Raw genomic sequence first — 27,009 nt, forward strand, 5'->3', positions numbered from 1 at the left:
ACTCACAAAAAGGCAAGGGTGGTGTACTGGTTAGGGAGGTGGACTTAGACCTGGAAGATTCAGGTTCAAATCCCCCCTCACCCACGAAGCTTCCTGGGTGACCTTGGGCCAGTCACTTTCTCTCAGTCTCTCCTAAGAGGGGAGCAGCAGTGGACACCACCCTGAGCTCTTTGGAGGAAGGGTGCTATAAAAGTGTGAAAAATAAAATGGGATAATGGTTGCTGAAACTTAGGTAGGTAAACTGTTTGGATACATATTCTGTGAAAAAGACTACAAAGTGGTTTAAGCAACAAAAAATTGACAGTAATTTGGATGTTGCTGCAGATATTGTTTTCCTTGTCTTTATAGTAACCTCCAAAGTGTATACTTTCTCACACTGATAAACATACACGCTAAGGTTAAAAGAGAGATCTATATATACATATATAAATACAAAAACACCTCACTGCATAAATTCTGTATCCCAAAGATATATGCACATATAAGTAAGAAAAGAAAAATAAGTTTTATGATTAATGAAAATTAGCCTCAAAAAGTAACTATTATTTTGTAACAGGCTAGAACAGCTGTAGTTTTATAAATACATTCTGATTAGTACAGTGCCTTTGTTCAAATACATTGCAATCCTGCTCCAATTTTAAAAAGAAATTGTCCTATTTTTCCCCATCTCCCTTAATGCCAATTAAATACATGTTAATTTTACTAAATATAACCGTCTCCCATACCCTTTTAAACCAATATTCAAACAAATCTATTTACATGTCTGTTTCTGGTCATTTCTCGCCACTGTTTGTAAACAATGAACTAATTCAAGATTAGTCTTGGGTACCATGAAATTGATGGTCATCATGATAACCAATTATCTCTTTTTTTAATGCAGCTGTTCATGTAACTTGGCTCTTATGATCCACAGGCTAAACAAAACTAATTCCCAATTCTGAAATTAGATTAAAATGTTTACAGCACAATAATAGATACGTACTCTATTGCTCTCCATATAATTGCAGTTGCTAGAAATATGGCTGAAACCACCAATGGGACTAATGCATTAATCAGAGATTTAAAAAGAAACAAAATTTAATTCTAAATTGTAGCAAACCCTGCGAAACCCTGCAAAATTCACTGTTACCCTTTATACAGGATAGTAAGAGGGTGGCCAGCCAAAAGATGGGTGCCTCAAAAGCGCAGGCAGTGGGAGTTGGGACACTGAAATATGCAAAATAAGAAAGGTCTCCATCTTCAATAAGGCACCCATCCTCTTGCCTGCTCCCCATCTCAGAAGACAAGCCGTAGTACATTATTACAAGGCACTTGGTGGCCATACAGGCTGTTCATATCAGAGCAGTATCTCACAATTGACTTGAGGTACCCGTTCCAAAAATATTCAGTCACCACCAGTTTAAGATTATAAGAACAGTAACTATTTGTATAGTTTAGATAAAAATAGGTTATTTTTATTAAATATCAAAATATCCAAATATGGTAAAATTATTCTTTTTTAAAATTGAAATTGAAATGGTTAGAGTCAATTTGGCACTTGCCCAGTTCTACAAATCAGCTTAAGATATTGCTGTACACTGTACTGGCATTGATTTGTAACATTTTACCCGGAAGCAAGACACCTCATGACTGACGGAGTTCATGTGTTTTATGAAGTAGGAGGGCCCACAAATGCTAAAGCAACAATAAAACTGTTAGTTGCTAAGGTAGCACAAGCCACTGTTTTTGTACCAGTCTACTTAATTTCAAAAGATTATTTCCACATATCAGCTGTAAATAAATGGCAACCACATTGGCCATAATAAGACAAATGAAAGAAGAGACCTGTCAGCTAAAATGCACACCACATGAAGAGCCTATCCTTTCTGGATTTTCTACTCATGAAGCATGAAATGCTAAGTTTTTACTGTTCGTATGTCAGGTAGTGTGCGTTCATTCACACACAACTATTGTGTAAATCCTATTGTACTAGGACTCCAGCATCAGACCTAGAACAAACAACTACAATAAGCAATTGACAAAAGGGGGCAAAGACTCACCCCCTTTACAGTTACATAAAGAGGATACATCTTGAATGGTGCCAGCAGTCCATTTTCAGATCATTTAAGGACAAAAGTGGCCAAATTGCACATTATCCAGAGAGTGACAAGGAGGAAGCAAGAGAGATTTTTGCATACATACAACCAACCCCTTTGTGATGTCAGCACTAGTGGTAAGGGCATCCTCCAGTATAAGTACATTTAAGCATAGAGCAACATTAAAGCATATAAGCTCTCCTAAGTTTTAAGAACAGTTGTTTTTTTTTTTACTGCACTTTGGTGAGCATTCGGTCAAGCCACCAGGTGCCAGATAAAATGATCCAAAAGCCAAATTTGTTAGATCTGGCCTCCAATTGGCCATTCTTGCCTTTTGTAATCTCCCCTTCCCATATACATTTCTCAGCTAATTTGCCGTGACACCAAGATCTCTGTGAACCGATTATGTAATCTGATGCAAAGTCATTTTAATATACGTATACTGCTGTGTGATCTATAGGAGATAACATAGCAAAGTCATCCTTTATTTTCTATCAGAGCAGGGTTGGATTTCAGATGAATGAAAACTGCATGGTTCTACCATTTGTCACTGTATTTGGCGCTACTAGTTCCATCTGAACTAAAGATCCAAACCAGTAGTGTGCAAATGCATAATAGCCTCAATATCTTTTTGTCCCACCCAAACATTGCGTTGGGAGGAACCAATGGGAGAGGGGGAGAGAGGAGAAGCACTCTTGATTACTTACCCATCTTTTCTACTCCATATGGGTTTTCAGGAGCTGCTTCTCCCCTCCAGGAGTTCCAGACTAGTATTTATCTCACAATCAGGAATCTAACACACTAATAGAGATAAACATAGCTGGTTGGGGGGGGGGGAGAGGGGGGTGCTTTCAGGAGGAGCAGCAACTGGCACCAGAAGGATTCAGCCCTCCCTGCCTCCCCCTCACACAGTTCTTCAAAGTGCCCCAGGAGGGAAGCTTCAACACAAAGAAGGGCAGGCAGGTCTCATGTAAATGCAGTACAATGAGTACATTACCCCCAAAAATGTATTCAGTAAGGAGAATGGTGTGCATATAGAACATGGTGATTTTCAAAAGAAAACAATGACAACCCTAGAAAGCATAAACACTGTGTGTAAAGGTGGAAAAAAAATTGAAGGCTCAGATCCAAAAAGCTGCTTTAGCGCTTGCAGATTCCTGGTCGGATTTTTGACTTCTCTCTGAAGAACAGACATCCCCCCCCCCATTTATACCACAACTATCTTTGGAAACCGCCCTCTGTTTTCAATCACAGCTTTACCATACAACACTAACTCCTCCTTGGTGCATCCAAAGTCGCCTTGGGTGCACAGAAACAGTTGTACAGTTCTTTGAATCCTAGCTGCAAATTTACTTTTAGGTAAGAAAATTCATGGCAACTTTTAAAATAATTTATCTCAACTGGAAGGGAAAGCAGATTCATATCATTGCCCAGGCACACAAACTAGCCAGTCACCATTACACCATCATTGTGAGAGTCAGATCTATGTCCTATGTAACTAGCCTGTATCCTAATTAACAATTTATTATGGTTTGATTTTTTTCTGTTTTCTAGTAATTATTTCTCCACTTGACATTTCAAGCTTGTAGAACTGCTGCCACTTTTCATAAAAACAAAACAAAACTTGCCACAGAACCATTTCCTGTTGTTCCATGAATCTACTCCTTCCCTTGAACACTTTCCTAAGGTCCAGAGAGGAATACAGAAAGCTGCCTTACAGAGTGTCAGACTGGTGGTTTGTCTAGCTGAGTATTGTTGACACTGACAGTGGCTCTCCAAAGTTTCAGACAGAATTTTTCCTACCTTGAAGACAATTATCACTGAATCTAGGATCATACATGCAAAGGAGATGCTCTCCCATTGAGCTACAGCTCCTCCCCGCGAGGGGACTCATTCCTAATAAAGGAGCATCCTGGCCAAGCGGACCAGACAAAATATGCCATAGCAATAGCATGCACAGCTCAAAACAGGAAACTGCCAATTATTTTTATCAGGATACACAGGCCTCCCTTCTAGCAAGTCATAACATTAGCTCAGGAGGCCTCTAACTCTGTCACAGCAAGCCAATCCATTTCTGGAAACAAGCTACAATCCTCCCCAAGTGTAGAAAACTAAAATGGCTTCATAGGCAAAGTTTATTTTCACTGTAAACATGGGACCAGGTGTATGAATGGAAAGCGAGCAAGGTATTCTTAACATGTACTAGACTCAATGAGTGCAAGGACAGAGGAATTGGTGAGCACTAGTATGGCAAGGGGAGATAATTGGGTTATGTGCTGCTGTAAGGAAAAAGACTTACTGTAGGTAAAAAAAATATCTTCTTCCCAAAGACTATCTAACAAAACAATATGACTCTAAAATGTACTTGCAGCACATTTTAGGAATAAGATATAACTTGGCAGACTGTTAATTTGTTACACCTTTGTAGCTTGTTGCACTCACAATTTATATGTAACACCTATAAAAACCTGCACCTATGAAGGGCATCAATGCAAAGTCACCAGTGTCAAAATGGGTGGGGAGAGAGGGAAAAAAAAGAGAAAACAAGAGCATTCCACAAAGAATTATTAAAAGTCAGGGCTGTCACCAGTCAGATTAATTCCCGAGAACCTCTTTGTCTGCATAAGGAGTCTTCTAGAAAATCATGCTAAATGGTACCTTTTTAACTTTCAGACACCTCTTCTTACTTGTCATTTAACATCAATATGCAAAACAAAATACTATATCAAGCTCTCTTCATGCCAAAGATAGTCTTAAAATAACAGCTGTTTCTGTGTTTTGGAACTCTGAAGACAAGCTTCTTAAAATTCATTTCATGTATACTTCTAGCACTTGTGTTTTTTTTAAAAAAAAACTTCTTACCACAACAAGACTCTTGATAAAATGAATTATCACCTTATTCCTTTGGTGCCCAACTCTAAGGCATCAATTCAGCAAGATTTTGTCTAGGACGAGAATGTAGTGCTACATCATCAATCCTTTGTTAAATTAATAACCACTTACCACAGCCATAATAGTGCCATCATCATCACTTGCCTTTTTTTTTTTGCATGCCATCATTTGCCATTTTTACTTTTCAAGGCTATCAAGGTATGGGATATATAAAAATCTTTCACACAACAAAACGCTAACCAAATATGGTACAGAGTTTTACTCAGTGTCAGAATTTCCATTTGCTTTCAAGGAAGTGCACTTGAAATAAGAGTTCTGACAAACTGCAGTGTCGAAAACAATAAGTTGTGACTGAACATTTACAGGGTTGTGTGAATGCTGCGATGCTATGACACTGTGGAAAAAGTGTAACACTACATGAAGAATTCAGCTTTCTAAGAATCTTAACTTTTTTTTTTTAACATGAAGTCTCAGGAAAGGAGGCATTCAGGTATAATCATTTAAGCCTTTAAAAGTCATAGCAGCAACTTGAACTGACTGAGTCTGGAAATAAATTGGTAACCAATGTAATTCATGCTGAATTGGGGTGAAGTAACCCCACTAAACAGCTCTGGTTAGAAGTCTGGCTGCCACATTTTGCATCAGTTGTTGAATGCGTATCACGCACAGCCCAATGTAGAGTACATTACACTACTCTAAAGTGGAAGTGGCCAGAACATGGATAACTGTCACTAGACTAGACCTGCCCAGAAATGAGAGGTAGTGTGGCAAAATGGTTCCCTTACCTTGAGGAGGCCTCTGGGATGCCCCTGCCCAACTCAGGATGCAGTGCATGCACTGTTAGCACAGCTGCATTGATACTGAATATTGGATAGGATTGGGCCCAGAATCAGATACTGCAACATGCACTACTCATAATCCACTACAGCAGTGGTTCTCAAACTTTTTAGGACCAGAACTACTTTTTAGAACAACAACCTGTTGAGACCTGCCAGAAGTGATGTCAAGGCCAGAAGTGACATAATCAATTCAGGCTTCAAACCTAAGCCACAATCAGCCAAAGGTCCCACTGCACAGCCTACTCATTCCATTAGATTGCATAGCTTGAAATTCAAACAATCCAACTTGGAAGTCAAAAGCAGAACACAGACTTGGATCCTTCTCCACACACACAGCCCTCTCCCCTTTCCAGCATCCCATCTTCCCACTATTCAGGGCAAAGCACCATTCCTCTCTCCCACCAGAAGCCCACCTGCCCAGCAGCTCTATACCCTGTATTTTCAACTCTGTATTTTCAGTGGCAGCTAAGCTAAGTGCTACACAACCCACCTGAAACTGGCCTGTGACCCATCTAGTGGGTCCTGAGTCCTGACCCACAGTTTGAAAAACACTGCACTACAGAGCAGAGGCTTGGATCAGGGATAGAAGTTACGTCCAACATTTGAATATGAACCTTTTCTAGCACCCTTGTAGCTTTCTTTGCCCCCCTCAGCATCTTCTGCACATCACACAACACCTGCTGCACTCTACACATCCTGCTTAAGAAACTCCCAGAGTAACCAACGCAAGCGCTTCGCCAGCTCAGCAGCCACTCTGCTGGTCAAGGGTATCACAAATATACTGCAAAACACTTCGCACCACCCTGGGAGTGAGAATTGCAGCAGGAAGGCCTGAACCACCCCAGTGGCACTGTATCTTGACCAGCAGGGCGCTGGCAGCCAGCAGAGATAGGTAGGCTGCCAAGTGGCACAGGGGCTAGGAGAGGATGGCAAGAGGGTGGTTCAGGGGCAGAGAGGGGGCATTATTAGGTTGGGGACAAAATGGGCCCAGGGGTGGATTGGCAAAGGCCTCCTTTGCAATATCCTAACCCCCCCCCCTTTGGCCCAGCTGGAATTACACCAGGCTGATTTGACTTCCAGCTATATAGCTGGCAGAGATCCAAGTAGCCCCATAGGACTCGTGGGACATTACAAGGGGTAAGGGGGGGGGGAAATGTTCGCTTACCCTGAGAAGAACTTTAGCCACCTCCTAACCTGCACTGGACACAGTGCAGGCCATGCAGCTTGACTGTGCAAGCTCAGGTTAGAACTAGGCTGTCCAGCCTGTTATTTGCTAGTTACTCTCCCTTACCAAGTGAAATCAAACTTATAGTGAAAGTTGTTCCTTGCAATAAATGGAGCAACTGATTGCAAACTGCCAACTGTTTGAATGCTTTCATTACAAGGTAATCGTTATTGTTATCGCCATATTGGTACCGGATAACAAAAAAAACCAAGCAACCAGCTGTTTGTGTTGCCCATAATCATTACTTCTTCAAGTTCACTGAAGATCTTAAAGAAAGCAAGAATTCACCTTCAGAGTTAATACAAAACTCCAGATGTTCCATTCATTAAGGCCACTACATTCTGCTCTTGGAAGTCCCATAATGAAAGCCTGTTATATTCTTAAGCTTGTAATCAGGGTTGTTGATATTCTTTACACATTTTTTGTTTATGCATCCTCCTCAACCCCCCCCCCCACCAGCATAATCAATATCCAAGACACCAATCAAGTATGAGGAAGTTTCACATGCCAGTTACATCACATTGTACAGTATACATTACACCCATTTGGCAAACACTGTTATGTGTTTATAACCTTATGCCCATTAGTTGCAGCCCATCAGCTCATGTCAGATTTAGATAGAAGCTCATATTGCTGAACAAGCTGCCCACATGCACCTATCCAACACCTTCACTGTACATGTTTCATGACATGTTTCCGTCTCAATTCAGCCTTCTCAATTTCTCAAAATGAACTAAAACTGGGTTATGACAAAAAAAATTCCTTCCAATCAATATTTTAGTCTAACCTATTAAGCACTACAACCAAACTACACAGTAGACTTAAGTTTGCTCATGTGCAACAGCCACATGGAACCATAATTTGGACTGCAACACACAGCCCTACCCAACTTTCCAGTACTGATGCAGCCATGGCAAACGGGCTTGCACTCCATCCTACCGGGTGGGGGGCAGTCATGGAGGCCTCCTCAAATGTTCCCTTACCTCAGGGTGCTGGAAAGTTGGATAGGATTGGGCCCTTAAGCCTTTAACTACACACTGACACATTTACCATCATGTGTAGGTTTGGCCCCTAGTTGCGTAAATGCATAAATTCAGCACAAAAAAACCTAACCCATTTTTCCCATTTTTAATGCTTCTTAAGTTCTTTTTCTAGCACATAAATGAAACAACCTACAACAGATATTTTCCAGAAAATATGGACGTACAAACCTTGTCTTCAATTTCCTTATTAGTAAAAATATTCAATGAAGCATGTTTTTAAGTTTGTTGTATTTAAAACAAACTCAAAGTTTTACGTGAAAATTTACAATTCAATAGCATAACAGTTCAATATCGGGAATTTCCCTATCATTTACATTTTAGGGGGGTGGGAATGAAGCTATTGAAAACCTTTAATGCACTATTTTAGCATGCCCAAGGAACTGCACATCAGATGTATAGATATTTTCTTGATACAGTCATCTGAGGGGAAAAAGTTAATTACAGCCTGATTTGACTAGTATTTGTATCTTGCTATTATGTTACCAGTTGATTTTATAAAGTGACACATTTTTAGAAATGGAAAACTTTCAGTAGAAAAAAATATAATCATGGAGTTTTTTTCAGAAAGTTTTCCATTTTGGAAAATGCTTTACTCCACATCACTTCCTACAACACAGATTGTTATGTTCAAGTGCAGTCAACCTAAAAATATCATATATATAGTCGTTGTTGAATATGTATCCATTTTGCAAGTACTGGTTTCATGACACTTGCAGGTTATTTAAGGCAAAAATATAGAATTCTTTACTAAAATTCCTCAGGTCAGATACACTTAAGTTGGTTTACACCCTAAAATGGAAGTATACTTGATTTAACACTGAACAAGTCACATTTGTTGAATCATTTTGAGAATCTTACAGTATATGGAAGTCCTTAGGGTCAAAACAAAAAAGTTATTTCATGGCCCGTCAAACATAAATTAACTTCTACTCTCTGTCTTGGTCTAGCTCCAATTACTGAGCATCTGTCCCAGTCATGTTTTCAGGAAGGGCAATATTCAAGCTAAGCATTTACTTATAGCCATGTAGTGTGTGGTTATATAATATATACATACAAAGTATGACGCATGATAGTAAAAACTTTAACAGCCTGCTTGCCCATATGTACTTTTTATACAAGTTACCTTGGTAACATTTTCTAAAGCCCATTTGACTCACTGTCGTTCCCCCCCCCAAGCTCTCAACAGTTCAAGATTATGGCTTAACTTTGATTATATCCTGCTTTGGAAACAATTTCTCCCAATTAATTGGATTACCACCATCCAATTTCAAGTCACTACACAGCTTCCTTTCTGATCTGCATATAGCCTTCTTCTACATCTAGATCTGCTGTTTTAGTTAACAAATGTTCTATTTTCTACACACAGCGCTCTGATTTTAGGCCTTTCATCCCTGTACTCTACTGAATGAACTGTTCACAAAGTAACTATCACCATTTCAAGATGCACTAATTAAGCACAAACCAAGACTCTTGCAAATTATATACAACCAGCCCCCAAGGGTCAAAGCTAGCCAAGACCTTAAACTTGTGCCATCTGGCTGCCCTCTCTCTGTACTGGTAGAACAATGCCCAAGCCAAATCAATCATAGTGCTCTGTTTGCTCACAAAGCTACCTTTTCATCAATTATACACACATGAATTCTGTGACCTGTAAAACTCTAAGTGTAACATGAATTTTATCAGTCACCTAAGCAAAATTGGCACATTCTAGGACTTTCTGAAAATTATGCTTTAAGGATCAAACTATAATGGGAAAAAACATTCTAGTAATAATGTATGGTTGCAGGAGGGGTATTGAGGGGCTCAATTTTTAAAAATTTCACAAGCTTCACTGTTAACATTTTTGATTTGTTGCATTATTCCTCTGCCTTTGTGCACAAACACAATTCAAAACCACATGAAACTGCAGAGGGCAAGACTGCAGCACAACACTATCCATAAAAACCATGGGTCTATCACATGCAAGGAAGTATTATGTACCAAACTAGCTAACAGTAGTTTGTAATTTCATTAGAAGATGGGCATCCCTTTCATTGCACTATCCTACATAGGTGACCTGGTTCTTCTCCAACAGGGAAACATACTGCACTCATTAGGGTTTATAATTACTGTCAGGAGGGAGTGGGTATAAATCAATAAGACTAAATTTGAGTTATTAGTAATGTGCAGCACCTTAAACAAGCTACTTTAGGGTCCAATCCTAACCACTTTTCCAGCACCAATCCAACCGGAGACAAGGTAACAAATGTTCCCCTATCTTAAGGAGACCTCCATGACTGCCCCCACCACCACAGGGTGCAGCACATGCCCTAATGGCAGCACAACTGGAAATTAGCACTGGAAAGCTGGATAGGATTGGGCCCTTGAATGTCAGTGGGGCCCTAGGAAATAGTCACCAATGAGGATATAGAGATGTATGTACACTATGAACAAAGTGGTTTAATGGTCATACCTTCTCCCCAAGGAATTCTGGGAGCTACACAGTACATCTATAAGGTGGTGTTGGGGCATCTAGAATTTTAAGCATCCTCACAGGACTACAATTTCCAGAATTCCTTGGGGGAAAAACATGGCAATTATCTGGTTTATATCTACACTACAATTGTTTAAGCATTGCAAGAACAAGCATGCTTTTTGGTACTGTCAAATGCAGGAAGCCCAAGTGGACACAGTGTGGAAGAAATAATCAATAAGAACCCTATTAGCACCAAAGTACGCACTACTAAGAACATGTACATTGACCCAGCTTCTTTTCCCTCTATTTTTAAAAATCTCATGGAGGAACTAAATGGGTCAAAGCTGTAACAGGTGCCCTGAGAGTAGGGGGTGCTTTAGCACTTTGCTCCTGTAGTACTTCTTATTCTAGTCACGCATACCCCATGCACCATTTTATTAGAAAAAATACCTTTCCATTTGTTTTCAACTGATTGCTTTTCCCAATTAAAATAGTGCACTTGAGGTACACATAATTAAGACAGAAACCATGGCAGGGTCAAAGTGCTAAACTACCCCTACCCACTGGCCAAGGTGTTGGCCTGTTTCTCACCAACCCTACTCAAGTGATTTAAGAAAAAAATAAGTAGGCACATAAGCACACCCTCCCTTCTTAAAGGGGCCCTTAATTGTCAGTGACATTCAGAATGCCCAAGGTCAAAAATAAGCTTTTAAAGACAGTTAGAGACCCAATTCTCAATGTTTTTACCTGTAAGCTTCATCTAGTTTCTGTTCGCAATAAGAGTGGACTTTCTTCAGAGTCTGATTAACATCATGATGATTGTTGAACACAATTGGTTTGCAACTTGCAAATTGGTTTGCAGCTTGCCAGTATTAAGTGTATTCACACTTGCTGTATAGAAGCTTTAACCCAGGAGCAAAATGGCCAAATAGTACTAAATGAAGATACTTTACTTTTGCTATGCCGCTTGCATGTTGCTCAGATGATCAGTTACAAGGCCTTGTACCTTGAAGGGACCTGCACTTTCCATGTCTTCACTCAGTAAATTGGCTATGTATTCACCTTTTATGATGAGAAGATGAGGCAGTAATTGTTTTCAGGGATATAGTATTGGTTCAGGTATTGCAAACATAATGTTCAGTAAAGCATCTCCTTGTATAGCAGTCCATTCATCTGATCCCAGAGTCAGTAATCCTGAGCTCTGTCACACTCTCCATCTCAGAGCGATAACATGACGCTAATGCATGTAATGGGGAAATTAGTTTATAATGTTCCTTCTGGTCTAGATTTTCAGTTATGGAAAGAGGTGTGCTACTTGCAAATATAGCTCCAGCTAGTGTCTCGCCTGTTCTTTCTTCTTTTGACATTTTGTCCATAGAGCTTGATTAAAAACCTTTGTCTCAAACAGCTACTTGTGGTGGATCGCATATCTAGTTACACTGATCTTGAAAGTGAGAATCTTGTTTCTTCCACCTCCACACCTGGGCATCTCAACATTTTCCTTTGGCAAATCTTCTGTTTCACTTGAACTATCAAGTTTCGGTGGGGGGGGGGGGAGAGGAGGGATTTTTTTTTTAGTTTAGATATCAGCCAGAGAAGTGCCAGAAAGAACATGGATGGTCAACTACCAATAGTCCTGGGACCGCAAAGCCAAAGGGAAGCATACTCTGGTCTCTGACATCAGACTAAGTTCTGCTGTGTTGATAGTTTTAAATAAATTGTGTAATAGTTGAGAAAAACTTAAGAGTACAAACTGCCTATGTAGTTTGCAGCAGACAAAAAAACCTGTTTGCTTCAATGCATTAGACCAGGGGTGCCCAAACCCCGGCCCGGGGGCCACTTGCGGCCCTCAAGGCCTCTCTATGTGGCCCTCAGGAAGCCCCTAGCCTCCAATGAGCCTCTGGCCCTCCAGAGATTTGTTGGAGCCCACACTGGCCCGATGCAACTGCTCTCAGCGTGAGGGCAACTGTTTGGCCTCTCGAGTGAGCTGTGGGATGAGGGCTCCCTCCATTGCTTGTTGTTTCACGTCTGTGATGCAGTAGCAACAGGAAAGGAAAGGCCAGCCTTGCTTTGTGCAAGGCCTTTTATAGGCCTTGAACTACTGCAAGACCTTCATTCATTCATATAAGTTCATCTTTAATATATTCATTTATGTAAATTTATTCAAATTTGAAACAAATTCGGCCTCCGACACGGTGTCAGAGAGATGATGTGGCCCTCCTGCCAAAAACTTTGGACACCCCTGCATTAGACAGTAGCTCAATTTATTCTTGTGAACATTCAAAAGCAGACTCTCAACAAAGTGTTCGGGTCTGAGTTCAAGGAGCGTTCAACTCACTACTATCTACCCTCTCAAAAATTCCAGAGATATTTGAACAGTCAAAGGAAAATCTAACTGAGTTTTTGATTTCTTCACCTCCATCCAAAATAATAGTAAATGTTTACTAAGAGATCTGAATTTTGCTCTGTTCATCTGGCAGCACAACATTTCGATCTTCATCACAGTGGACAGCTTATCAAAATATGAATTATATACTGTTCTCAATACAATCAAAGAAGTAGTTGAGGCTGCAACACTACACATATTTACCTAGAAGTCCCATTAATGTACTTATTTGTGCAAAGACACAGGATTGCACTGTATTCAGGACATCCACTAAAACAGACACTAACGAGTAATGTGCAAATGCAAAAAGTTGGTGCAAAGACAGAGAACATCTCTCCTCTCACATGGCAGAAGGATGCCATGTTGTCCAGGATTACCTGGACAAAGGCTCACCGTTGTCCAGGATTACCCCAAGCATTTCATCAACAGCTTATTGTGAACAGAACCCCAATGCTTTCCACTGGATCAAGATAAAAAAAGAGGAACAAAAACTATGCCACTAAGCTTGTTTCTGTTTTGCAAAATCTCACCCCTCTGAAGAATCCGTCACAAGCACAATTGGCTAAGAGGGTGGCATGCAACAAGATGCCCTTGGCCAAAGATGCATTGGTAAAACCATCCATCAGCGAAAGAAAATGTGGTTCAAGTAGTTTTGAATCAGATTTGCCACACTAAATAAGCAACGGCAGTTCTTTAAGTATGCTAAAATGAGTCAACCAACCATTTTCTGTGTCCTTTCCTCCCCCACACTTAAATATAAGGGAACTACATGATGTGTTGTCTTTAAATTATTATTCCAATAAAAATAATTTCCACATATAGCTTTGAATTTGTTTGAACCCATCAAGTGTGGTTTATATTTTTCTGCACATGACATTAACATAGGGTACTTTCTTAGTTTTGCTTGCCAATACAAGTCAAACAAACATGCTAAGTCAGATCACACTATTTAGGGCATCAGAAATTTTTCTGAAAAACTCACATCATTGGTTGAAATTAGTTTGACATGAAATCATTTTGTGTCTTTTACTGAGTTCACACACCACAGCAATGTCCTTAAACAATACTTCTCCCCACCACCATTATATATTACTCTTTCATTTTTTAACGGTGGAAAAATAGTTAACCCAACTCTGGAGCACTGCAGTAGCAGCACTGTTAGATCAGTCACATTCTACTGCTAAAGTATCACTTTCTAGCTATCAGGATGAGTCAATAATTTGTGTGGCTTCTCTGGCCCTCAGAATGCCTTCAAAAGACATGAGAACATCACTTCTGATTTTGGAAGAGATGTTTCTAGGCTTTCCAGAGGCCTCAGAAGGCATTCTGATAATCAGGGAGGCTTTCCCGGCAATCAGAACACCCTCCAGTTGTGTTTGGGGGATGTGGGTGCCTGACCCATGGGTTTCATTATCTCCAGGTTTGGGCATCCGCAGGAGTTCTGGGAACGAAACTCCACAGATGCAGAGATACCACCTGCATATATATACACCACAAGATACCACTTGCATTACCACAAGATGGTGGGGTCATAGAGGAATTCTATCAAGAATATAGAAACTATACAAAGCAGAGCACGTTTGAATATTCTTGCATCCCCAGATCGTAACTTGTCTATTTGCCAATGTTTTACCCAGTTTTATTTTTATATTAGAAATTCTCATGATGGGAAACTCTTCCAATATTAACAGGAAACTGTTATTTCCCAGGGTTGGCAACAGATATACAAGACATATCACAGGAGGAATTATACTATAAACTGCTGGGACTAGAATTATGTTACCAAGAAGTTTTACAAAAAGAGTACCATCAGAATCTTGGCTCTTTAGTTCAAGAATTTTGGCAACAAGTTCATACTGACTCATGCCAGATTTTAACAGATACAACTGCTGGGCTTGCAAAGCTGTGTAAGAATTATGGGGTCTGCACTCCAAGAATATATTTACACTACACAGACCACATTCTCTTAGTTTAGGTGCATTTCAAATTCACAGATAAAATGAATTATGATAACACACAAAGCCCATTCACTCAGACAGAAACTTTGCTGGGGGTGTGTGAAAGTAAATAGAATGCTAGATGCAGGGAGGTGGCAGCAAGATGCAAGTATTCTGTGGTCTCGTGTGTGCTACCTGAGACATCTGGTGGGCTGCTGTGAGATACAGGAAGCTAGACTAGATGGGCCCTGGGCCTGATAAAGCAGGGCTCTGCTTATGTTCTTAAACCAATGTCTTCCCCATCCCTACTAATTCTATGGATCTCTCTTGAAAATACAGAAATCAAGACTACTATCTGCTAAGTGACTTTTTCACAAATAATTCATTTATTTATTTCATTTATTCAGTTCCACAAATAATTTCCACAAATAAGTCTAAAATTCTTATTCATAGCTTATTTCCATGCCAATTTTGTGACATAACGTTAATAAAATATGAACTAAAGTGGCTGTTCTGATGATGTAGACAGAGTTGGCTGAAGTCATGCCTAAACCTTCCAGAATGAACTCAGCCACATTTAGAATCCATGGTCAACAACAAAACTGATGTATATAGTAGACTGACTTTTGGAGAGCGGGGGCTGAGAAATCAAAACTCTGCTCTCCCAGATATGAAGTTGACTTGATTCTGGCTAAGTCACAATCTCTCAATCCAACCTACCTCACAGGCTTGAGAGGATAAAACTGGGAATGGAGAGACCATGTATGCTGCCCTAAGCACTCTGGAGGAAGAGCAGTACAGTATAAAGTTGTAATGAAATGTGCTTTCCCATTTTATTCTGCAAAAATTTTTAGACAAAAAGCACTCCTTCATTGGGATGATGACAAATTACATAATGGAGAAAAATATTTTCTCTATAATGGAAAAAATTACGAGTAGCAAAGCACAAAATTATTTTTTTATGATATAAAGCAAGTCAAACTAGGAGATAAAAATGAAAAGGTCAAATAAGGACCACCACAGAATTTTCAGAATTCACCAGAAAACTCTGCCCCTGTAGTTGCATGGTAGAACTACCAAAAAACTTGGAACCAATAGTAAAAGAATGAACGTGACTAAATCCCGTCTTGTTCAGAAAATGAGGCCATCTTTCTGGCCATACGCAACTTCACTGGTAGAGTTGTATATCCAATAAGACCATGTATGGTTTTAATGTGAGAATTTGGCAGTTCTTGCAATTAAATAATTTTTGAATCCTCAATGTATGTTAGCCACAACTATATATATTTAAAAAACTCAGAAGTCCCACTGAAAGAACTTGCTCCTAGGTAAGTATGAAAACTGCAGTATTCGTGGCTCTTTGTCAACAAGTAGGATAGTGAAATAGGGCCACTCACAGCATAGGTAGAACCCTCCTAACCTGCAAAAAAAAAAAAAAACTGTAAAGAAGAAGAGAAAATCTCCATAAGGGCTGAGCATTCACAAAGCCAACGGGGAGGGAGGGGAAATGCCTCCACATGTACTGTACCATTCAGGTAAGGATCTGGCTGCACAACTTATTGTGGGGCCAATCTACAGTCCTCTGGTTAGGAGTTGATTACACGCCTTATTGTACATCCAGCCCTAAAAACTCAGTAATACAGTTGGGATTACCTCCCTCTCTCCGCCCTGTACTGTTCAGGTGGGGCCAACTGAGCAACCTGTTTTGCAGGCAGCTCCCAAACCTACACTCCATAGCAGTACGGTAGTGCAGGCAATATAGTAAGCAAAGAAAAGGTTCAGCCCCCCACCTCCACACTATACTGTTCAGATTGGGGTATGCATTTATCATCCTTCCCACCACCATGTTCTTCTTCCAACCAACATTTTGAAGAAAGAACGCCCTGCCACAAGTCCACTTGAGCCCCAACTTGTTAAAACTGTCTTTCTCAAGCCTAAGAAAAGCATTTTTTTTTCTTGCTATCTTTGCACTGATACAATGTTAACACTACAAATTGAAACAGTGGAATTAAATGTGGTATAAACATGCAGGGCACAATTCTACATACACATATCTCAGTTTGGAATACCAGCTTGACCCCTGCACCCTGTTTAAAGCAGGGGTTTACTGTATAATGCACTCCCGGATCAGCAGATAACTGAATCTGCAGATATTCAGCTCTTGTATTGGCAACCTTCAGTCTCGAAAGACTATGGTATCGCACTCTGAAAGGTGGTTCTGGCACAGCGTCTAGTGTGGCTGAAAAGGCCAATCCGGGAGTGACAATCCCTTCCACATCGGGAGCAAGTGCAGTCTGTCCCTGGTCTGTCTCCCTGGCTATGGGCCTTCCTTCTTTGCCTCTTTGCCTCAGACTGTTGGCAAAGTGTCTCTTCAAACTGGGAAAGGCCATGCTGCACAGCCTGCCTCCAAGCGGGCTGCTCAGAGGCCAGGGTTTCCCACTTGTTGAGGTCCATTCCTAAGGCCTTCAGATCCCTCTTGCAGATGTCCTTGTATCGCAGCTGTGGTCTACCTGTAGGGCGCTTTCCTTGCACGAGTTCTCCATAGAGGAGATCCTTTGGGATCCGGCCATCATCCATTCTCACGACATGACCGAGCCAACGCAGGCGTCTGTTTCAGCAGTGCACACATGCTAGGGATTCCAGCACGTTCCAGGACTGTGGTGTTAGGAACTTTGTCCTGCCAGGTGATGCCGAGAATGCGTCGGAGGCAGAACATGTGGAAAGCGCTGTGGAAAGATATTCAGATCTGCCTGCCTGTACTATCAGCAACAGCAAACACAACTACAGGCCACAAACTGGGGTGCCCTGTAAAGTTTATAATGTAAGGCCCCCCCCATATTTGCAGACTCATTTTCCACTGTTTCTGTTATCCACCATTCGTAAACTCACACACCCCCTTGCACTCATGACATCTATTTTTGTTTGCTCTCCCGTCACTGTCTCCTGTGCTGTCTGCTTTCCGTTTCAGTCACTTCTGCTGGAGGGGATAGTGTTTGCAGCCCTTCAAACTGCTTTCTTTTTGTGCTTTCCTGTTATCCCTTGCAGTCTAGAAGGCATGCATGGGGCAACAGAAAGTATAGCATTCACTACTTTCCACAGTTCCACGTAGCAGCAGGAACATATCCCACATGGATAGGGGGGACAACTGTACTGCTCCCCACGCCTCAAAACACTGAAGAAATGCAATTGCAACCCACTTCTAGGTTGCAATCGTGAAACCAGAAGTGGGTCACGATCGCATTTTTTCAAGGTTTTGAGGCACAGGGAGCCATGCAGAGGGCTTTGCAGGGCTCCCCACACCCCCCCAAACACCGCAGCAGACAGGGGTGAGTAAAAACCAAGTCCCTGGGTCCCCACCAGCGGCGCAATCGTTCCGCCCCCTACCCCCACAAACACTTAGAGCAGCTCAAACTCTACATAAGAGTTTGAGAACCTAGGTGGAAGTTCCACAGTCCCTTCACTTTTTCTACTGTAATCTGTTCAAGGTCAAACTAACTAGATGTGACACAGTTATCTGTAACTAGGATCTCCTGTGTTTCTTAGAAGTGTTGGGGGATAACTTGAACTGGCACAACAGTATTGGGGGGGACAGGAAGTTTTAATCTTTCCCTGAAATGGTTTCTTAATTCAAATTTCCCTTCCAAAGTTGCTATTTGTCCCATGGGGCACAAATAGGCATGCACCTGAATGTTTTTCAATACCTGGCTAAAAGCAATAGGGAGTGGCATTTTTGTCAGAAAATAAAGCCAGGGAAAGCATTTAAAAACATTCTCAAACACTGCAAACCCAATTCAAATTCCACTCTGGCAGCGCATTCATCAACACTTTTTTTAAAAAAACGTGGGTGATTCTATTCACAAATCTCCCACATCACATTCTAGTTTGACCCTAAGTAATGTATCCAAGATAATAAAAGTTAAAGCATATGACTACTGTGGAACTAAAATATGCTTTCTAAAGGATTCAAAGGTGGCAGAAATTTGGAGAAACCAAATGTTGCAAATGTTTCTATATACTAGAAGGCATTTGTTTTCTACCAGGAATGCATCAATAGAAACAGATGTGAGGAAAGGAGACCCCAGACCTCTAAGAAGCAGAAATTTATCAATTGCTCATGTTCTGAACTCTTAACCCTTCTTTCAGAGCACCAGGTTGCTAGCAACACGCACATAAAAGCAGAGGAAAATGCTTACTGAATATTCAACAGAAATGTAAATGTATACTTAAAGCAGCCTTTGAGCAAAACAATGGCCCTATGACCTATTGATATCAATCTTTCATTCTGCACACTATCCTTTACTTTTCTTCCCCTATGGTAGTTTCTATATGCTAACCCCCAAGGGTCATATCTCAGGACCAAAGGAGATCTATACTAAGTGAATTCTGCATTAAAGCTGCAGGAGAGCTGGGTACAGAACAGTCTTGTTGCCTCTTTTCTTCCATAAAAGCCAAAGGAATGAACTGTTTATATAATTTCAAAAAGAACAGCAGAGGTAAGAGAAATCAGTGTTTCTATTAGATTCATGCTGTAAAGTCGTCTTAGGGATACCCACATTTCTAAAAACTACTTTCCTTTTTTGCTGTTCCTATCAGTTCCTTTCCCCCTGCAGCGGGAAACAGATGTGCATGCCCACAAGAGTGAAAATCAGTTTGAAGGAGGGATTTCCACTTATGGTATGTACATTCATCCAACTTTTGCCTTTGATAAACAGGTTTTGCAGAGTTGTATATCATTTCAAAACCTGTTTGACTAAAGGTGACAATTCAACAAACGAAACATATACATACCATGGGAAGAGATGCTTGTCTTAAACCACTTCCCAGTTCTAGCCTTATAAATTCCCTCTGCAGCTCCAGCAAAAATTCTTCTTAACCCATTAGTTAAGTAGTTAGCTGCTACTCAAATTTCACTGTCAAACAAGCAAAAATGGAAGTGATAACAAGCCTTATAATACAGCCTAAATTTAAAAAAATACAAAACCAACACAGTTGCTATTTTATAATTTCATTTATAAACATTTAATACAAGACTAACTTCTATATTACAGAAAAATAATGCATTTAACATAGTAGTAAGAGCTCATAGCACATGAAATGCTACTTTTCCCACACATGCAATTGTAACAATTTACTGGTTCCTGATCCAAGCTACTAGCTATTATGCCATAGACTCTCATTCCTAGATACTCTTTAGAGAGTTCAGTGGGGGGAAAAAAGTCACAGGAAGCAATGATCAGAGTCATGGTTATTTCTGATTAGGTCTGTCCGAGTCATCCCATTTCTACACGAATAATTTAAAATGTCTATAGGCTTAAATGACCCTTCTCAAACAGGCCAGAACAACTATTCAGGGGAACAGAATTGAGATTTGTTATATTAAAAAGCAGAACTGGCTTAGAGATGCATATTAAATATTTCAACCGTTAGTAGGGGAAAATAAAATTCTGAGCATTGTCCATTTTATTCAACTAATAAAGCCTCTCTGTACCTGGGTGGCCTAGATTCCTTCCCTTTAAAGTCTTCCTCTTTTCATTTAAAATGAAGTGGGAAGGGGCAGAGGAGAAGGAGAGCCAATATATAGCTGTGAGCCATAAACTCATATCCATTTAGGTGAAAGATATACTAACCTTAAAGTGCACAACTCCCTCTGCTGGCTGTGCAATTGAAGTTAACCATCAGATCAGTATTGCTTTTCTAGAAGTCAGCCACTAGCTAGATCTTTTAGCATCATCATCAGTGTGCTGAAATCAATGTGCTGGAAGCTCAGCAGGTTGCTGACAACGTTCAGAACTCAGTCACTGACAAGTCTTAGCAATATTCCTCTTCAATGCAAATGATGCATATAAAGCTGAACTGCACCGCCAACAGTCCATTAGCACATCCCCCTCCACGACAGGTAATCGGTAATTCACCGGAGAAGACAGGCAACGGATGGTGCACAAATGAAGAGAGACAAAGAGGAAACAAAGATGCTGCTGTTGCAGGAAATCTTTCATTAGGATTCAGTCCCAATTCTTGAGGGGAAAAAAATCACTAAGGATAGGTAGAAAAGTTGCCTAAATAGAAGTGAGCAAGAAATTTAACCATATGGCTTAAACTATGGTGCACTGATAATGTAAAAAAAACAACAACACAAAACTCCTAACTTATCATGCCACACTGATTGCCAAAACAAATACTTATTCCTTTTAAATCCAGAATTCAAAGCTAAATGACCACTTTTAAGTTATTTTATCTTCCTGCTGTTTTTTTAATTTTATATTTTTATTTATTTTTCATGTTTTTGTACCACCCTCCCTCCAAAGAGCTCAGGGTGGTGTACATAGTTTCTCCCTTCCTTTTGACCTCACAACAGCCCTGTGAGGTAGGTGAGGTTGGCCCAATTTCACCCAGGAAGCTTCGTGGCTGAGTAGGGATTTGAACTTGGAACTTCCAGGTCTAACTCCCGAACCATTACACCACTTGCACTTGATACTCCTGTAGAAGAACCCTAATTCTTATGCCCTGTTGGAGATAGTGATGAAACTGACTCAACTGTACAGATTTCAGGCTTTCTGAAGGCTAAAATCAAGATATTCTGACCTCAGTAAGTCAAACTCTTCTAATTTTGTTCATCTCTATGGGAGTTTATCATCCCCAGGTTAGATGCTATATAACCCAAGCTTGTTTACCATATGAGGCTTTTACATTAAGCTTCAGGTGCTTGAGAACCCCAAAACATGAACAAATATTCTTGCCTTAATCCCCATCTCAAATCTAGCATTAAAATTAGCATTTAAATTCTTAAATATATTTACTCACTATGAGCATTAAACTTAATCTAGTGGACTCTCAGTTTATGTCCAATAAATAATTAACGCTTGGAAAATTTTTATTCATCTTTGTATTAATTGTGATGCAAAAAGGAGCTCAGCCAACGTATTTCCATGGGCTGCACATTATAGGTCGAACAGCCACATGTTGCTCTTGAGCCAAAGTTTGGCCATCCTCCTATAGCCCAAGGCCGAAACCTCTCCAGGGTTCTGTACAATAGCATAATGGTTTTTTAAAATACTGTATATTACTGATAATACTACTTTTGATGTATTCTAGAATTCTATTAACCTTCTCTGATGCAACAGAAGTTTTGTTCAGTCTCTCTCACACACAGACAAAGAAAGCGAGAGAGAGCGATCTCCTTCATGTTGCCACTAAGCTTGAGTTCTTCTCTGTAGTGCACATTTTCAGGAAAACATTGTAAGAGTTAAGGAATGAAATGTATCCTGTTGGGCACGTCTTTAAAGTGCCATCACAAACCCTGCCCCATTTTTAGTCTGGAATTCAGAACCCTGTAAAATTTGTTTGCTTGCTTCCCCAACCATTCTCTTCCTTCCTGCTACTGTACTTCTTTGAGCCTACATGAAACCAATTAACCAACAACAGTATTAGCATGCATTTTTAGATAAAGCCACTTCAGACAACTGCAGGACATTATTTAGAACTCTCCACCACCGTCCCCATGCATGCTTTGCAGCAATTTTTTAAATTACTACCAAAAATACACTTACATTTTCTTCTCTTCATCTCTCAGGGTTTCAGTTATTACTCACTAGTTAACAGTTCATATGACATTCATTATGCTGGGGGAGGACTTCCATCCTCTTCATTTTGGCTCTTTACATGATCTCCCACCCATCTCCCCATTTACACTGGGCTTAAAAGTTAACCTTGGTGGAAAAGGGTGTCACTAGTGATGCAAGCGCGCACACACAGTTCAATAATTACCTTTCCATTACACAGGTCTGGAATACTGTATCTGTGATTTGGGACAAACACTACAACATCAACTTTCCATTTGAAGAAAGAAAGATCTTTTGCCAAGTTACAGAACAGAATCAATAGTCTGATGCATATTTTGCCAACATTTTACAATTCATTCTTTGTGCTGCCTATTCCTCCTTCAAATACACTACTTTTAACCAAGTTATATAAATGAGGCCAAAACAATTTGAACAGGACCTCTAAACAGAAGCAACACAGTAAATGCCACATGATTTGGAAAGTGTACTTAATCCAACATGATCTAAGCAGTTTATGAAGTTTGTATTATGACTTCTAGTTCTACTAAATCAATATAGCAATGATCAGGCTCTACAACTGTTCCAATGCAGCTAGCATTAACATTAAGTACTTTGCTGTTTGTCCTTCTGAGATCCTGTTTTGACACCAACAAGTTCTTGACTGGATGATGGCATACCTGTCTTTTGGGTTTTACTCATGAGTCAAGTAGACTAGATGGGGAAAAGATTGATAGGTAATTTTCAGTTTCACAAGAAGAAGAAAAAATAATGCCCGATTCTGGTAGCGCCAACCTACAAAATTCAGAAGAGTCACCTGGTGGGGCTATGTGCAGAATATATGCTTAAATGCTCCTCCATGTTTAAAGAACAAGTTTAAGCAACAAACAAAAGCATATCATGAATAGAGCTAGGTTAGAAATAATTTGTCTCTGGCTTGGCTACACTTATCAATTCCTACACAAGCACATGGGGACTGCAGCAGGATAGCACTTATGCAGAAGTACCATAGCCTAGTATTTGCATCTCCACACTGTGCATTTACTAGAATGTACACGATCATAGGCAGCAACACTTAGGAGCACTAAAATACAGTAGCTACATATAGTCTCCACATGGAAGCACTGATTCACAAATGGCATTTCCATACGAACACAGCTATAGTACCCATACGCTCCCAATGGCTCAAACCACATTTTAGCCTTCTGAAATATTGCCACAAATCCCTCTTCAATAACAGTAAGTGCCCACTCATAACAAATACAGGGGGAAGGGAAAAGACAAAGGGAGAATAAATTGGGCAGACAACTGTGCTCTTCCTACTCCAAAGAAGTCCCAGAAAACTAAAGCCAACTATAGAGGTTCTTCAGAACAAGATGAGGTGAACACAATCTTCTGAAGCTATTAAAAGTAATAGTTCACCAAATGAAGGGAAGAGGATAGCCTTGCTCACTACTATAAAGAAAACTTTTCTACTTGTGTCCTAAAGGACAGAAATTCTAAATTTGTATTAACACTCTTAGAACAATGCAAATCACAACTGTGGAGTGTTTGAAATCAGAAGTCCCGGGGGTTGTCAAATTAGACTTCCCATATCATACAAGTCTCCTTACAACTGCATTTTTTTTTAAATTTTTCCTCCCACCCAAGCTAGCCAATGTAAGTTGCAAGTACTGTATTAAAAAATTTAGATGCTCTCAAATCCTTGACAATTCTAGCCTAAAAATGCTAGAATAGTCCAAGACTAAAAAGCAATGCTCCAACCATTATTTTGTAGAACATTATTTAGGTGAAGAATTTAAACAAAATTAGCACTTCAAATTTTTTTTTTAATTTTAATTCAAACCACCAAAAAATACAAACTCAGAAAATTAGAAATAAAAATAGAAATAAAAGTAAAAATGAAAGCAGATACTCAAAGTTGTGTGACAAGGGCGAGTTCTAAATCTATGTTTCTTTGTTCTTCTACAAAATCAAATATTAGGTATCCCATCTAAAGAGTATATTGATTACTTCTAAGATACATTTTCAACCAAAAACAAAAAATTGATATATCAGCTCCTCATTGAATCCATATTTCACTAGACCCATTTTTCCCTTCACGTGCAGGAAGCCCATGAATGGTTTCCAATTGTCCATAAAAGTCTTTACTGACTTTTAAGAAAAATTATCAGTTTGTTCATTTCTGCTAAGTCCAACAGCAGACCCACCATTCTTCAACTGAAGGTATCTCTGGAACTTTCCAACATTTAGCATATAATATTCTGGTCTCAGTTGTCATACATAAAATATAGTTTTAAAGTCTTTCTTAATCCAATTATTGAATATTTGCAACAGAAAAGCTTCTGGTTTCATTCCATTCTACCTTAAACATCAACTGCATTTCTGGTGTATCAAAGTCCAATATTTTTACTTTGGTACATGCGCACATATGATAAAACAATCCTTCTTGTCTACATTGCCAACATCCATTAGGAACATTTTTGTTAATCTAGCTGGTGTCATATTCCATCTATACATCATTTTGTAAAAATTCTCTAAGATTTAATGTAAATTTTAATCTTTTGGTCCACAAGCTCTCCAGCACTTTAGATTTTTCAACAGTAAAACTCCTTCAAACCAAAGTGCCTGCCTTGTTTATAGAACACATACCTCATATTTGTGCATGTAAGGAAACAAAGTGAAGAAAAGGAAAGCATTCTACTACTGGGATATAATTTGTGTTATACTTCTTCGGAAACCTGCAAGTACTATACAAACACTGTACAGCATGCTCAAGAACGGGAGGAGGATTCCACTTGTACAGTGGAACTGGAAGGAGCACTTTACATGAATGGAATGGTTCCATTCTTTGAAGGTGGCTGCATTCACTGATGGGTTACTCAATACAATTCATTGTCATTGTTAATTTTAAAATAAAAATCAGAATATATCCACCTAGAACAGTCAATGAGTTGGAGATGTTTTCTACAGAAATATTCTTCTCTTCTTGCAGATCTTAAGCATGATGACTTTTCTGCACAACCTCCATTACTAGAACTTCTCTGCTAGGTTCCATTTTCTTCACCTGCACATCTTCCATTCCATTGTGGTTTATGCACAAGAACCTCCCATTCACTTTTGCCTTTAGTCATATTTAAAAGGGTACTGCCAGTCATTCCACCTCTTGCCCATTACAGTTTAATCTGCTCAACAAGTCTTTAACTAGACACAATGAAGGTATGCAACATTTCCCCCCGTGTATCTAAATGACATAGCAGGTTATATCCATCTATCATGTGAGCTTTCATGTTTAGAGTGTGCATTTGTAATGCATTATGGCAATGGGCATGGGCATTAAGACAGGGCACTTCACAACAAAACTGTTTTAAATTATGGCAATATGCTACATGTTGTGCATTTTTAATAGAGTAAGTGCCTTTCCATCGTGCTGCAAGAACCTAGAATTTATTTACTAATATCTATGCTATTCCACAACACTAAAACTCATTCAGACATGATTCAGGTTTTCATTTATAGAAACACCAAATGACTACAAATCATTACATAAAATGATTGCACCTGCTTTGAGCCTTTGTGACAAAGGCAGAATAAAACAGTTTCAAATCTATTAGTCATACATGAGTATGCAGAGATTCTGGAAATGACTTGGTTAAGGGATCCATGTCTGACTTGTGAGCAACAAGACACTTGTATAAATCCTCCTACACTACTTACCAGCTTTAGTCACAGGAATGCAATGAGGAGCAGCCCAAAGCTAAAACAGAACTCCTCTTGCTTGCATTTAAACAAGAACACAGATGTAAAGTAACAAACCTTGTCTTACTGAGCTGATCATCAAACCCAAGACCTTTTACCCTTGGAGGTTTCCCAGCCAACTGTAGATGAGGCCTAATACTTGGCTTTGTTTGAAATTGCAGGCCATTAACTAAACAGGAAATAGTATAGCCCAACAGCTAAGGAAGATTTCTGTTCAAGCTTTCTACATCCATGCTTGCCAATGCTCACAAAGACTTCCAGCAGAGAGGTATGTCCAAATGCTATATAGCCTGATCATGAATAGCACTGGATGAGGGAGCAGGCCCAGAAATAAGAAGAACTTTGTTATAAAGAGACAAAAAGTAGAAGGAAGCAAGGGGGTGAGTACAAGACGTTACCTCAAAGCATCCCAGTTACAGCCACACACATAACACACCTGTCATCAGGGCTGGCCCAAGACCTCCTGGACCTGTGGCACCATGCACAAGGCTGCCTCTCAGGTGATGTGCCAGCTTCTGCTCCCGACACTCTAGCCCTGCTGTCCTCCTCGACAATTCTGCTTTGTCCTCTACTTAATTTTTCTCTTTCTACTCCCTAGCTTGGAAGAGGAAGAGACAAGTGGGCACATAGAAGGGACCCCATGCCAATCTGCTGCCTGAGGCTACCATGTCAATTGACCAGAGTCAGCTCATCCATGAGGCCATGTACAGATTTTTCTATGCCCTAAAGACTGGAAATAAGACCTGCAGGCACTTCAAACTAGGAAATACATCAAACCAAAATTCTCCAGGTCCTGAAAACAGTTAATCCCAGATAATCAATCCTGTAGCACTGCCTGTTGT

General features: G+C 39.9%; 1 protein-coding gene across 1 annotated transcript in view; it reads right to left on the minus strand.

Moving 5' to 3' along the window:
- RNF38 (ring finger protein 38) overlaps nt 1-27,009 on the minus strand; it is an 87,036-nt gene that overhangs the window by 44,785 nt on the left and 15,242 nt on the right. The gene's annotated exons all lie outside the window — the stretch shown is intronic.

Source organism: Tiliqua scincoides, chromosome 2, assembly GCF_035046505.1.
Source record: "Tiliqua scincoides isolate rTilSci1 chromosome 2, rTilSci1.hap2, whole genome shotgun sequence".
Classification (NCBI taxonomy): Eukaryota; Metazoa; Chordata; class Lepidosauria; order Squamata; family Scincidae; genus Tiliqua; species Tiliqua scincoides.